Source organism: Nilaparvata lugens, chromosome 9, assembly GCF_014356525.2.
Source record: "Nilaparvata lugens isolate BPH chromosome 9, ASM1435652v1, whole genome shotgun sequence".
In the NCBI taxonomy this organism is placed as follows: domain Eukaryota; kingdom Metazoa; phylum Arthropoda; class Insecta; order Hemiptera; family Delphacidae; genus Nilaparvata; species Nilaparvata lugens.
The window spans coordinates 41,462,995-41,479,089 of record NC_052512.1 but is presented as its reverse complement, the minus strand read 5'-3'; the positions used below and the strand labels follow the sequence as shown (position 1 = coordinate 41,479,089).

Here is a 16,095-nt window from a genome sequence, read left to right as displayed (position 1 = left end):
ATGAATCTATACTTATAAAATTCTTATCTCACTGACTCACTGATCACGATTTCTGGAAAACTACTGGACGGATTGCAACAAAACTTGAAATATAGCTTCCTTATAAGTCTTAGGTGCTCACTAAGAAATCTTTTGGCGATATTTCAACTCTAAGGGTGGTTTTTAAAGGTTTAAAGTTCGTCTTTTAGCATGTATATTCTTCTTATTCCAATCTCTTAATTATAATTGAAATGTCCATATCATTTTGTTAATATAGAACTATAATCTAGAGAGAGTACCTCTTCGAATCAGTTGTTAACTGGTAACTAAATTAATAATTTTGTCAGGTTGGCATCAAGTTGAGTTGACTTTGTTAGGTTGGAACCAAGTTGAAGATTGAAATGCATTTATCGCGGGAAAATTGATTGGGCACTGCTACTTCAATTGGAGCTATTCCTGGGAATATTATATTGCTAGCCGTCAGGCTCGCTTCTCTCGCCATATCCGTTTAGCCAGACGTTTAGTCTGGACCCCCGACTGGATCGTCCTAACATATAATAAAAATGCTCAAATGAAAAATGCAGGCGAGCGAAGCGAGATGATCTCATTCTTGGACGATCCAGTCAGGGGTCAAGGGGGCGGAGCCCACTGGCTAGACAGATACGGCGAGCGAAGCGAGCCTGACGGCTAGTGATTTATAATTCTGTATTCATCAATTTGATCTGAATTGATTATTATCAATTGGGAAGAGTCTCAAGAATGATATCAAGAAAAAGGTCAGCAGGCTCGCTTCGCTCGCCTGCATTTTTCATTTGAGCATTTTTATCATATGTTAGAACGATCCAGTCGGGGCTCCAGACTAAACGTCTGGCTAAACGGATATGGCGAGCGAAGCGAACCTGACGGCTAGTAATATAATATTCCCAGGAATAGCTCCGATTGAAGTAGCAGTGCCCAATCAATTTTTCCGCGATAAATGCATTTCAATCTTCAACTTGGTGCCAACCTAAGAAAAATTCAGAGTCGATAATTTCGATCAGACTTAGAATCTGTTGAGGACGAACTGCAAAGTTGAGGAACATTATGTACACGGAAAAAAGCAGGTTGATGTCTCTAATGATGATTATACGTTTGGGAAAGTTGTGCCAGTTGTGAAGCAAAGCTAGAACACTGTTTGATAGACGGCCCACGACTAGGGCGGTTAGCAGGATCAGTGTTAGTGGCACTTTGGAGTAGCCAGACGTTATAGTGCACTAGTAATCTCATACGGTGGGTGACGGCCATTGGTAGAGTTAGAGAACCTATTGAAAAAAAAAATAGTTAAATAAGAATTCAGATAAATACAAAATTGTAAATCATTGCACAACTATGAACTATCCTATACTATTAAACGAGCAACTTCTGTTTATATGTTTAGATGTTCAGATGTTTAGATGATGTTTGGATGTTTGGATGTTTGGATGTTTAGATGTTTAAATGTTTGTATTTCACCGGATCTCGAAAACGGCTCTAACGATTCTCACCAAATTCAGAACATAGTAGGTTTATAATATAAAGATTCGATTGCACTAGGTATCATCCCTTAATATTGTTTCCTTAGAATGGACATTGATATGTCCAAAGCTCCGCCAATTTATGTACATGCATTACAATATAATTATTATCTATAGTTATTATATTACAAATTGCTTTTTCATATCATAATATGATATGTATTTTAATATATAATAATTATTGAACTGTATATTATACAATTCAATAATTATTTTCTTAGTCTATATTATGTAAATTCATCTATAATTTTGCTGTATTGTAAGCTATTGTATATAAGTGTATAAGCCAGTATATATTGTAATCTACATAAATAAAGTACTCAATCAATCAATCAATCTCTCTCTCTTTAAGGGTTGTGTGGTAGAGAGGACCAGGAGTCCTAACTCCGCCCTAAGAAAGGCATATAATCAATCAATCAATCCCTGAGACAACACGCTGAAGGACATAAAAAGGATAATTATTATCCGTCCTTGGAAAAACAGCTGATAATAATTATTTCGTCGCCTGTTGATGGATGGAAGTGAGTGAGCGAGTTCATGTGTGTGGGACTGTGTCAAAATTACGATTCAGCTGTTGAACTTTTGTAATCATTCAATCAGGTACTGAGAGCCGGTTTATTTTCAATCCTGATTAATAACGGCAGATCCATCTTTTTGAAATGGTCTTCTCTGATTTGGTTCACGTGAAGTTAATCAGGATTCAAATTTAACCGGCTTTTGTGCAACTGGGCATTTGTAAAGGTGATTTTTGCATTCTTCTGGGAATTGATCTCAATTTACTGTGATTAGATAGAACATTTATATATGAATCTATACTTATAAAATTCTTATCTCACTGACTCACTGATCACGATTTCTGGAAAACTACTGGACGGATTGCAACAAAACTTGAAATATAGCTTCCTTATAAGTCTTAGGTGCTCACTAAGAATCTTTTGGCGATATTTCAACTCTAAGGGTGGTTTTTAAAGGTTTAAAGTTCGTCTTTTAGCATGTATATTCTTCTTATTCCAATCTCTTAATTATAATTGAAATGTCCATATCATTTTGTTAATATAGAACTATAATCTAGAGAGAGTACCTCTTCGAATCAGTTGTTAACTGGTAACTAAATTAATAATTTTGTCAGGTTGGCATCAAGTTGAGTTGACTTTGTTAGGTTGGAACCAAGTTGAAGATTGAAATGCATTTATCGCGGGAAAATTGATTGGGCACTGCTACTTCAATTGGAGCTATTCCTGGGAATATTATATTGCTAGCCGTCAGGCTCGCTTCTCTCGCCATATCCGTTTAGCCAGACGTTAGTCTGGACCCCCGACTGGATCGTCCTAACATATAATAAAAATGCTCAAATGAAAAATGCAGGCGAGCGAAGCGAGATGATCTCATTCTTGGACGATCCAGTCAGGGGTCAAGGGGGCGGAGCCCACTGGCTAGACAGATACGGCGAGCGAAGCGAGCCTGACGGCTAGTGATTTATAATTCTGTATTCATCAATTTGATCTGAATTGATTATTATCAATTGGGAAGAGTCTCAAGAATGATATCAAGAAAAAGGTCAGCAGGCTCGCTTCGCTCGCCTGCATTTTTCATTTGAGCATTTTTATCATATGTTAGAACGATCCAGTCGGGGCTCCAGACTAAACGTCTGGCTAAACGGATATGGCGAGCGAAGCGAACCTGACGGCTAGTAATATAATATTCCCAGGAATAGCTCCGATTGAAGTAGCAGTGCCCAATCAATTTTTCCGCGATAAATGCATTTCAATCTTCAACTTGGTGCCAACCTAACAAAGTCAACTCAACTTAATGCCAACCTGACAAAATTATTAATTTAGTTACCAGTTAACAACTGTTTCGAAGAGGTACTCTCTCTAGATTATAGTTCTATATTAACATATGGTATGGACATTTTTCAATTATGATTAAGAGAATAAGAAGAAGAATATATATGCTAAAAGACTAACTTTAAACCCTTAAAACCACCCTTAGAATTAAAATATTGCCAAAAGATTTCTTAGTGCACCTCTAAAGGGTCAACTGAACATACATACCAAATTTGAACGTTTTTAGTCCAGTACATTTTTAGTTCTGCGAGTGAGTGAGTGAGTGAGTGAGTGAGTCAGTCAGTGAGTTAAATTAAATTATTAATTTAGTTACCAGTTAACAACTGTTTCGAAGAGGTACTCTCTCTAGATTATAGTTCTATATTAACATATGGTATGGACATTTTTCAATTATGATTAAGAGAATAAGAAGAAAAATATTCATGCTAAAAGACGAACTTTAAACCCTTAATACCACCATTATAGTTAAAATAATGCCAAAAGATTTCTTAGTGCGCCTCTAAAGGGCCAACTGAACATACCTACCAAATTTGAACGTTTTTAGTCCAGTAGATTTTTAGTTCTGCGAGTGAGTGGGTGAGTGAGTCAGTCAGTCAGTCAGTGCCATTTCGCTTTATATATATTATATATATTATATATATTATATATATATATTATATATATATATATATATATAGATAGATAGATAGATAGATAGATTGCACAAATATATGAACTATGACTATTTCGAACTATGAGCCATAGTTTTACCAATATCGGGGGACCGAGCTTCGCTCTGGAGTGTAGAAGCATAGAAGATGTAAAAGCAAGAAGAGAGTGAGTTCGTGATTCTTTTCGGCTTTAAATTTTCCTATTTATTCAAATGTTTTCCAAATCTGTGATTGTCAAGTGCTTTTTTGGTGTTATTTTGTGTCTCATCCATTTAAATTCAAAATTTTTGTGCCAAATCAAGTTATTTTATAAACTAATTCATAATCAATTTTACTTAACGTTTCTTTTATACAACTCTCATCAGCGGGCAAGGCTTGATTCCTTTTGCTGGTGATGCCGGATTACCAATGAGAATCTAATTATGATTTTGGTATTATTCATGCTTAATTTTTATTTCAATTATTTTATACTTTTGATTATAAAATTATGTATTTTCTTTTATTATGTTTTGAATATGTATTTATTGTATGGCAAATACAATATCATAAATCAAACATGATACAGACAAACAAGAGTGAAATCTCCACTGAGATCTAGAATAATCTTTTGATTCAGATGATGATTTACAATGAATATGGACTTCCATTTATATATAAGAGTCCATTCATAATAATTATTAGTCTAACATTAATTTAATGTGACTGATTTCTTATGTCCTAAACTTTACTACCATAAATATTAGAATGGGAATTTTTAAGTGGACATTTTGATGTCAATTTGAATAATTCTGAATTTAGAGTTTATTCAATCACTTTGTTTATTTATTACCATTATATGATTTCTTTCTTTAATCCTAGCTTGAAACCAAAAGCTTAGGTATGAAAATTTGAATGTAGATTAACATGTAACTTAATTTGATTTCTATATAAATTGAGAACTCTAGTATTAACTGGTGATTCATCAATATAAATATCAATAGGTTTGTCTTGTGTCATGTAATGACATCAATATCGGGGACTGAGCTTCGCTCTGGAGTACAAAAGAATGAAAAATTTATCACAAAATAAGAAAACATTATAATAACATTCAAAGTTCATGAAGAAATGTTCTATCTAATCACAGTAAATTGAGATTAATTCCCAGAGAAATGCAAAAATTTCCCTCACAAAGTCCCGGTTGCACAAGAGCCGGTTAATCAGGATTAATTTCACGTGAACCAAATCAGAGAAGACCATTTCAAAAGGATGGATCCACTGGAATTAATCAGGATTGAAAATAATCCGGCTTTTTTTGCAACCGGCACTAAGTACCTGATTGAATAATATTACAAAAGTTCAACAGCTGAGTCATAATTTTGACACTGTCCCACACACATGAACTCGCTCACTCACTTCCATCATCAACATACGACGAAATAATTATTATCAGCTGTTTTTCCAAGGATGGATAATAATTATCCTTTTAATGTCCTTCAGCAAGTTTTCCCAGGGTTGAGACCTAGTGCATTCGAATTACTATATTATAAACCTACTATGCTCTGAATTTCGTGAGAATCGTTAGAATCATGAGCCGTTTTTGTTAGAATCTAGAGCCTTTTTCGTTAGAATCTAGAGCCGTTTTCGTTAAAATCTAGAGCCTTTTTCGTTAAAATCTAGAGCCGTTTTTGTCAGAATCTAGAGCCGTTTTTGTTAGAATCTAGAGCCGTTTTCAAGATCCGGTGAAGTACAAACATATAAACATCTAAACACTGAAACATATAAACAGAAGTTGCTCGTTTAATAGTATAGGATATATAAGAAGCGTACCTCTAGTTCAGTTTGATCAGTCAGGATGTTATATTATCAGATCAGGATGTTATATTACCACAACAGTCAAGTCTCTCGCAATCCGATCACTAACCCTCAATCTCTATGTAAGTGCCTTGTATTGAACTCTTCTCTTGGTTCTAATGTCTCACAAATATTAAAAAATAATAAGTCTTCAGCAGATTTCCATTCAAACTACTTTCAGCTTAAAGAATAGAACAGGCAGCTGTTTGCAGTGTAGAAGTAGGAACTCTCTCCGTGAAAAATCTGCTCAGCTGAATCTCAAAAAATAAGCTCCATCGTGAGTTCTTCAGGTACTTGTAATAAAAAGTCACTGAATCAAATGAACCCTCAATAATTTCACAGTACAATAATACTCTTCTCTTAGTTCTAATGTCTTACAAATATCACAAAATAATAAGTTTCTCTAGCAGATTTTCATTCAAACTACTTTCAGCTTAAAGAATAGAATTAGGCAGCTGTTTGCAGTGTAGAAGTAGGAACTCTCTCCGTGAAAAATCGGTTCATCTGAATCTCAAAAAATAAGCTTCATCGTGAGTTCTTCAGGTACTTGTAATAAAACGTCACTGTATCATAGATGATCCCTCAATAATTTCACAGTACAATAATAATCGGAGAACTGAGCAAGATGACTTCTTGAAATACTTTTTTATACAGTCTTGAAGCTATGATTGCATGAGCCGAGAATTCCATCTTATATATTTTTTGCAGTCATTATTCTACCTGAAAATGAGACTTATTAACTATAATCACCTTGCTAGTCAGGCTGAAAATGGAATATAATTCTAGTTTGAGTAGAAAATATAATGACATGATTTGATATCATCACCGCAATCGCCTAAGAATTGTGTACAACACTGCTTATTATATCTGGAGTAGTGATTAGGATTCGAGTTTTCCTACAATTTTCCTCCTTTTTCGAGATAATTGTCTTGGAAAAACCTTCACCCTTTCAGAAATTAGGTGCTTTTCTTCCTAGGGATGAATTTGGAATTTTCAGTTGGTCTCAGCTAGTGCATGGTAGTGGATGAAATTCAACTATTTCACTTCAATAAGAGAGAGATCTGTTTTATAATGGAAATTCATAAGTCGTGTGAAATGGAAGCAGGTGACTGTACGCAAGATAAACGTGACTTGACTGAACGCAAGATGTACGCAACTTGAATGGACGCAAGATATACGCAGCTTGACTGAACACAAGATGTACGCAGCTTGAATTGACGCTAGATATACGCAACTTGACTGAACGCAAGATGTACGCAACTTGAATGGACGCAAGATATACGCAGCTTGACTGAACACAAGATGTACGCAGCTTGAATTGACGCTAGATATACGCAACTTGACTGAACGCAAGATGTACGCAACTTGAATGGACGCAAGATATACGCAGCTTGACTGAACACAAGATGTACGCAACTAACTTGAATGGACGCAAGATATACGCAGCTTGACTGAACACAAGATGTACGCAGCTTGAATTGACGCTAGATATACGCAACTTCACTGAACGCAAGATGTACGCAACTTGACTGAAAACAAGATGTACGCAGCTTCAAATTACTGTTTTCTTTGAACGTACTACAATTTGTAAGCTATTCATCCTCATATCTCTTTCATAAATCCCGAGTTTGGAAACCGGTCCTTAGTTCTTGAGCGAGTTCTTCAACTCAGGGGGTCACCTGTTAAATTCTATTCTATTCTCATGCAAGTCATCCTCAAAATACGTTATCCTCATAGTCTTTGTCTACCGTTGAATATGACGTGTGGAGAATAGGTTTCTCGATAGCCTAGCGACTCAAATCATCGCTACTATGGGCTATTTGTTACTCCGCACCAAAATCGAATTGCAAATAACCTTTCTGGGGTCTAGAAGCACAAAGCAGTTTCTTGTGTGATTGTGTTGATAAACAGTCCATCACGTCCGGCGTGTGATGGCTTCCTCACCACGTGACTGGCTGACTGCAGGCAATCACGCTATGCGACTCCAAGCTTCAGAAGCTGAATAGAAATATATGGTTGATTTCATACAGAGTGAGTCATATGTATGGGAACCCTTCAATAAATTGGAGACTGTTACAGATATAATACTGTAACTTTCAGGATAAGTTATTGGTCAAATACTCTACCTTTCGATGTACAACCATAGAGAAACGATAGCATAAGTAGATATCCCATGGCATAGGGCGTTTATGTCGCAACTTTTAGTGTTATCCCAAGCCAATAGTTCACGTAGTTCTTTCCCATGCAGCTGTGTGACGCTGGTAGTCTCTCAAATTGTGCCGTTCATACACTATCACTCCAACAAAACAGTAAAAATTTACAATAATCGACAGTAATCGGCATGAGATAACAGTAAAAGTTGCGACATAAACGCCCTATACCATGGGATATCTACTTATGCTATTGTTTCTCTATGTTTTATACAGAGTGAATCATATGTATGGGAACCCTTCAACTAATTGGAAACTGTTACAGATATAATACTGTAACTTTCAAGATAAAACAGTATTGAGCAAATACTAACTTATACTTTTTGTGTAGTTGAGAAGTTGATATTGTGGTAATTATTCATATTGAATGAAAAAGACTAAGAAATTGTCAAAAAACCACTGATTTATTGATAATTAGAAAGACCGGTTTCGGTTATTACACCATTGTCAATCTCTGATAAACTAGATATCCTAGTTATCCTAGATATCCTAGTTTATCAGAGATTGACAATGGTGTAATAACCGAAACCGGTCTTTCTAATTATCAATAAATCAGTGGTTTTTTGACAATTTCTTAGTCTTTTTCATTCAACTAACTTATACCTTTTGACGTACAACTGAATTTCAACCCCTCATAAGGGGTTGTAACCCGAATATTTTAAATGTAAACACCGATTTTCTGTTACATCATTTTAAAGGCCTTTCTAAAACAAGAAACATGACATCGATAAAAATGTTCTATGATAATTGTATCCAAAATGGCGGTAGATTGAGGTTTAATTTTTAATGAAATAATTGGTAAAGTTCAATCAACCACAATTTTGAATAAAAGTATCATAGAACATTTATATTGATGTAATTTTTCTCGTTTTAGAAAGGCCTTTAAAATGATGTATCACACAATGGGTGTTTTCATTTAAAATATTTGTGTTACAACTCCTCATTTCTTTAAAAAAATGAAACTTCAACCAGCCACCAACAACAATCCGCCGAGGATAACTGCGCGAGGTCTACTACAGTTCACAGAACTACTGATATTCTAAGCGCGACTCACACGCGGCTCAGGTCGAGAAGAGACCCTACTCTATCGTGAGGTCCACGTTAAAATGAGACAGTATTTGATCAACTTTGGTTTTGCTATCCTTGTCTATCATTCGACAAAGCCGGTGGTACTATCCTTTTCTAGGTCCACAACGATGCCAATTATGTTTTTGACAGTGTAGAATTGTTCGATGTTGCTATATTTGTCTATCTTTCCAAAAAACAGGTAGTACTTTCCTTTTCTAGCTCGGCAACGATGTCAAATCTATTTTCGACAATGTAGAAATAAAATTATTCAAGACAGAGAATCGGCAAAGCTGTTCTCCTATCCTCATCCACTGCCATTATAACGTGGACCTCACTATAGGTGAGAGTATGTGTTTCCAAATGGTGACACTCAGACCAGTCGATTCTAGTCTCCGCGACGTCACCATTTGAAAAATCTGGTGTGGTAGACTCACACTACTTTCCTTGCTCATTGATCTATAAGCCTCATTCTTAAACGAGGATAATCTAGGGGAATAACATTATGCCGATTGGCGGCTTAATAATTTTATTAAAAGTACGATTATACTATTGTTTTTGTTTTCAGAGTACATTTTCCTTTGTTTGAATTATGAAATTTAAGGATTTTTTAAAAGTTGTCAAAACAGCTGTTCTACAAATAAAATATCGACGTGTGTTCTTTTGAATAAACTGCTCTACCCACCTACCTCAAGCACGAGAAGGAGGTTACAAAGTAAATTTCTCAAGAATGGGGTGGACCCCCTGTTAGTTTCTCAGGAAGGAAACTCATGCTAGTTTATAGAGCTGATATATAACTATACAGGGTATGAATTTGAAAAAATCGGTCAAGTCATTTTTGAGAAAATCGTGAAAAACATGTTTTTATTTTGCGATTATCCGCCATTTTTCTCAAGAATATTACGGAGCTCCTGCAATTTTCCAAGAAATGAGACTCATGTCAGTTGATAGGGCTTATAAATCCATGGTATAAATTTGAAGAAAATCGTTAGAGCCGTTTTCGAGAAAACCGTGAAAAACATGGTTTTTTAGTAATTATCCGCCATTTTTTCCGCCATCTTGAATTGAATTTTATTGAATTTCTTATTGTCGGGTCCTCATGGTATAAGGACGTTAAGTTTAAAATTTCAAGTCAATCGGTTGATTATGAATGGAGTTATCGTGTTCTCAGACATACACACATACACACATACACACACACACACACACAGACCAACACCCAAAAATCATGTTTTTGGACTCAGGGGACCTTGAAACGTATAGAAAACTTGAAATTTGGGTACCTTAATTTTTTTTGGAAAGCAATACTTTCCTTACCTATGGTAATAGGGCAAGGAAAGTAAAAACACATGTTCTCGACTATAGTGAGGTCCACGTTATAATGACAGTATTTGTTCAACTTTGGAATTGCTATCCTTGTCTATCATTCGACAAAGCCGGTGGTACTATCCTTTTCTAGGTCCACAACGATGCCAATTATGTTTTCGACAGTGTAGGAAATATAATTAATTAATGCAGAGAATCGGCATCGCTATTCTTCTATCTTTTATCCAATGCCATTATAACGTGGACCTCACTATAGTTTCCGCGACGTCACCATTTGGAAACACATGCTCTCCACTAGAGTCCAGTCTCTTCTCCACCTGAGTCGCCTAAGTGTCAGTTGAGCCAAAGATGGTGGAATTACAAATTGCATGACAGAGATAGAGTGATTGATTGATTGATTGAGTACTTTATGTAGATTACAATATATACTGGCTTATACACTTATATACAATAGCTTACAATACAGCAAAATTATAGATGCATTTACATAATATAGACTAAGAAAATAATTATTGAACTGTATATGATATGAAAAAGCAATTTGTAATATAATAACTATAGATAATTATATTGTTATGCATCTACATAAATTGGCGGAGCTTTGGACATATCAATGTCCATTCTTCGGAAACAATATTAAAAATATCCTCCCCACTAACTCTCTATCAAAAGTGGATGAACTGATGGAGATAGAAAATGGCTTTGGATGGTAATTGTTGAGTTGGAAATAAGAAAGTAGGGAGTATTATGAATAATACTAAAGTATCATAAAGTATTTGTGAGAGAGCAAGAACGGGTGACGGAGTGAGAGAGGAAGAACGGGAGACGGAGTGAGAGAGACTGTTGTGTGCATTTCCATTTGCGCTTCTAAAATATTCACTGGCAGAGGACTGCAGCTGGGAAGATGTAAGTACAGCCGAGAATGAGATTGTGTAGATGAAGAAGAAGAAGAAGAAGAAGAAGAAGAAAAAGAAGAAGATGAAGAAGGAGGTGGGGGAACATAAATGAGAGAGAACATGAGGAAGAAGGAGGAGGAGGAGGAGAAGAAGAAAAAAACGGAGAATAAGAACATGCAAGGAGAAGAGGGAGAAGAAGAAAAAGAAGGTGGAGAAGAAGAATAACATGAAGAAGAAGAAGAAGAAGAAGGAGGAGGAGGAAGAGGAGAAAAAGAAAAAGACGGAGAATAAGAAGATTCAAGGAGAAGAGAGAGAAGGTGAAGAAGAAAAAAAAAAACAAGAAATAGAAGAAGAGAAAGAAGAAGGAGGAGGAGGAGGAGGATGAGGAGGAGGATGAGGAGGAGGAGGAGGAGGATGAGGAGGAGGATGAGGATGAGAAGGAGAATGAGGAGGAGGATGATGATGATGTGGAGAAGTAGGAGGAGGAGAAGAAGAAGAAGACGAAAAAGAAGAGGAAGAAGAAGGAGAAGAAGAACATGCAAGAAGAAGAGGGAGAAGAAGAAGAAAAAGAAGAAATAGAACAAGAAGAGGAAAGAGAAGAAGAAGAGGAAGGAGAAGAAGAAGAAGAAGAAGTGAAAAAAGAATAAGAAGAGTGAGGTGGAGGAGGAGGAGGAGGAGTGGGGGGAGGATAAGGAGAAAAAGAAGAAGAAGAAGATGCAAAGAGAAGAGGGAGAAGAAGAAGAAGATGCAAAGAGAAGAGGGAAATGAAGAAGAAGAAGAGAGAGAAGTGTAGAAGAGAAAGAAGAAGAAGAAGAAAAGAAGAAGAAGGAAAAAAATGAAGAAGAACAAGAAAAAGAAGAAGAAGAAGAAGAAGAAGAAGAAGAAGAAGAAGAAGAAGAAGAAGAAGAAGAAGGTGGAGAAGAAGAAGAAGAAGAAGAAGAAGAAGAAGAAGAAGAAGGAGGAGGAGGAGGAGGAGGAGGAGGAGGAGGATGAGGAGGAGGAGGAGGAGGTGGAGGAGGATGAGGAGGAGGATTAGGAGGTGGAGGAGGTGAAGAAGGAGGAGAGGATGAGTGTAAGAAGAGGAAAAAGAAGGAGAAGAAGAGGAAAAAAAAACGGAAAAGAACATGCAAGAAGAAAAAAAAGAGAAAGAACAAGAAGAAAAAGAAGAACAAGTAGTAGTAGGAGGAGGGGTAGTGAAGAAGAAAAAGAAGGAGAAGAAGAAAAAGAAGGAGAAGAAGAAAAAGAAGGAGAAGAAGAAAAAGAAGGAGAAGAAGAGGAAGAAGACTGAGAAGAAGAACATGCAAGGAAAAGAGGGAGGAGGAGAAGAAGAAGAAAAAGAAGAAGAAGAAGGTGGAGGAAAAGGAGAAGAAGAAGAAGAAGAAGAAGAAAAAGAAAAAGAAAAAGTTGAAGAAGAAAAAGAAGAAGAAGGAAAGCGCAAAAGTTGACTCTGGGATTGAAAATGAGAAGATAGAGTTAGTGCATATTGCATGAGCCTTTTTAGAGAAGTTGCTGGATTGCAAGAATCGTGAATGACAGAGAAGGTAGAAGGGGAATAGAAGGAGGAAGTAGGAGATGAAGGAGTTGAAGAGGAGGATGAAGCTACTTGACAAACTTGAGTAGAAAACAAATCTTTCAGCTGTTTAAATATTTCAAAATAACCTTCCCTCACCCTATGAACTCTTATCTAATCACTGGAGAACTTTTGAAATACACCCTCTTAAAGGTGCGTACAGATATACGCGCCGCGAACATGAGCAATCCACTCTTAATCAGCTGATTATATCTGTATTTTTACAGAAACGGGAATGATTTAGATCTTAGACCAGTTATAGAATAGATACGCTGGGAAGTCTAGCCTCTGAAGCCAACATCTACTGCCAAATACACCCATCTTGACGTCACGCATCGTATAGAAATTATAGAAAACTTTTTTGAGTTTGTTGTGTAAGTGTTTGTGGTGTGTAACTTACATTGTTGTTAAACAATGCATTGTTGTTATAGTGAGGTCCACGTTATAATGGCAGTGGATAAAGATAGGAGAATAGCGATGCCGATTCTCTGCATTAATTAATTATATTTCTACACTGTAAAAACATAATTGGCATCGTTGTGGTCCTAGAAAAGGATAGTACCACCGGCTTTGTCGAATGATAGACAAGGATAGCAAAACCAAAGTTGATCAAATACTGTCATTATAACGTGGACCTCACTATATCAACGTTTTTCACATACACGAAATACCAAGTGGGGTAACAAGATTTCTGTTTTATATAATTATTTTATATTAATATTTAACGAAAATCCTAAATAACTGCTGTAAATCACCCCGAAGACTTCTGCTACTGCAGACATCGACAACAGGGTTAACAGCTAGATGGAAATTCGATGAGAACTACTATCCAAAAATTAGTTGCCAGCCCGGGAATCGAACCCGGTACCTCCCAATTGCTAGTCAGGAATGCTTACCCTTACACCGAACTGACAATCTCTGGATAGCAGCGCTCATTTTATAAGAAGCCATGGCTTGTTTGGTGTAAGGGTAAGCATTCCTGACAAGCAATTGGGAGGTACCGGGTTCGATCCCCGGGCTGGCAACTAATTTTTGGGTAGTAGTTCTCATCGAATTTCCATCTAGCTGTTATTTATTTATTAAAAAAAAAAACATAGTTCTTTAATATGATTGGGGAAGGACAAACAGGCACATCCCAAAACTGTTTCTTCCCCGAATTTTGATTTATACACTATAAATGGTTCATAAATAGGTTAAGTTTACAGATGGAATTTCCATCTAGCTGTCAACCCTGTTGTCAATGTCTGCAGTAGCATAAGTCTTCCGGGTGATTTACAGCATTTATTTAGGATTTTCGTTAAATAATAATTATATATTAATTAGCATTTGAATAAATGCATTCTCTATTTAATTCCATCTGTAATTATTTTATATTTTTTCCAATAATTCATCAATCAAATGCATTACAAAATCCATTGAAATAATTCAAAATAAGTTTCTTCTGTTGATAAATATGATTTCAATTGAAAACTGACAGGCCAACAAAATTGAGCATTCTATTATATTGTTGTAGGAGAAATGTTGTCAAATAATTAAATTATGGTTGTAGCAAAGACATTTTTTAAATTCAAATTAAAAGTTATCATCATGAATCAAGTTTGGCAATAACATGAAAATTGAACATTAAATTGATATCTTATGTATTCTGATAATGGATAAGATATACCAAAAAATTGCATGCCATGGAATACCAAGTGGGATAATAGAGTTACCCCCAGGATATATCTGCTAATAGTCCCAAAAATATAAGGAATGCAATGATTCTATGAGATAAAATAACTGAAGTGATATGTTTTTAACAAGTACTCAACTTTTCAATGGATTACATTATCTACAAAAAAATTGACAAAAATTGGGTTGGGATAGTCCAATTACCCTGCTTGGTAGTAGAAGGGTTAACCGCCTTAGATTTCATCTTTCTTCCGCTACAAGGCCTATCATCTGCAAAGCTCTGTTTCAAATTAAAATTCGAATTTTATTCAATCCAATTCACAATATTTACAAAACATTAGCAGAAAGATGAAAAGATTATATAGCTCAACAAGATGAAAATTATGAGATGAACTTTGTAGAGTGGATATTGATGTTGAGATACTTGAGATATTATCAATAAATCCACTTCATTTTCTACTTCACCTCGGAGACTTCTTCTTCTTCATCTTTTCTTTTTCTTTTTCTTCTTCTGCTGCTCCTTCTTCTTAGTCTTCTTCCTCATCTTCTACTTCTTCCTCATATTCTACTTCTTCCCCATCTTCTACTTCTTCCTCATCTTCTACTTCTTCCTCATCTTCTACTTCTTCCTCATCTTCTTTTGGTAGAGAGTTAGTGGGGAGGATATTTTGAATATTGTTTCCGAAGAATGGACATTGATATGTCCAAAGCTCCGCCAATTCATGTAGATGCATAACAATATAATTATCTATAGTTATTATATTACAAATTGCTTTTTCATATCATATACAGTTCAATAATTATTTTCTCAGTCTCTATTATGTAAATTCATCTATAATTTTGCTGTATTGTAAGCTATTGTATATAAGTGTATAAGCCAGTATATATTGTAATTTACATAGAGTACTCAATCAATCAATCTTCCACTTCTTCTTCTTCTTCTTCTTTTTCTTCTTTTTCACCTCCCTCTTCTTCTTCTTCTTCTCCTTCTTCTTCTTCTTCTTCTTCCTCATCTTCTACTCCTTCTTCTTCTACTACTCTTTCTTCTTCTTCTTCTTTTTCTTCTTCTACTACTACTCTTTCTTCTCCTTCTTCTTCTTCTTCTTCTTCTTCTACTACTACTCTTTCTTCTCCTTCTTCTTTTTCATCTTCTTCTTCTTCTTCTTCTTCTTCCTTCTTCTTCTTCTTCTTCTTCTTCTTCTTCTTTTCCTCCCTCATCATCTACTTCTTCTCCTCCTTCTTCTCCTTCCTCATCTTCTACTTCTTCTCCTCCTACTCCTACTTCTTCGGTCTTCTTCTTCCTCTTCTTCTTCTTCTTCTTCTTCTTCTCCCACTTCTTCATCACCCTCTTCCCCTTCTCTGAGTGTTCGAGAGAGAGAGAGAGAGTGAGAGAGTTTATACAATTGTAGACAGACGAATAAGTGCTCTCTGGGAATGGGCGCGCGCACAAGTTTTCAAGTGGCTTTTCGTGTTTGGTCATCTGTATTTGGTTTTTGGG

General features: G+C 35.8%; 1 pseudogene; it reads left to right on the top strand.

Annotated features, from left to right (window-relative positions):
* Positions 1 to 6,930: 6,930 nt before the first annotated feature.
* LOC120352973 lies at positions 6,931 to 13,044 on the top strand (annotated as a pseudogene).
* Positions 13,045 to 16,095: the final 3,051 nt, after the last annotated feature.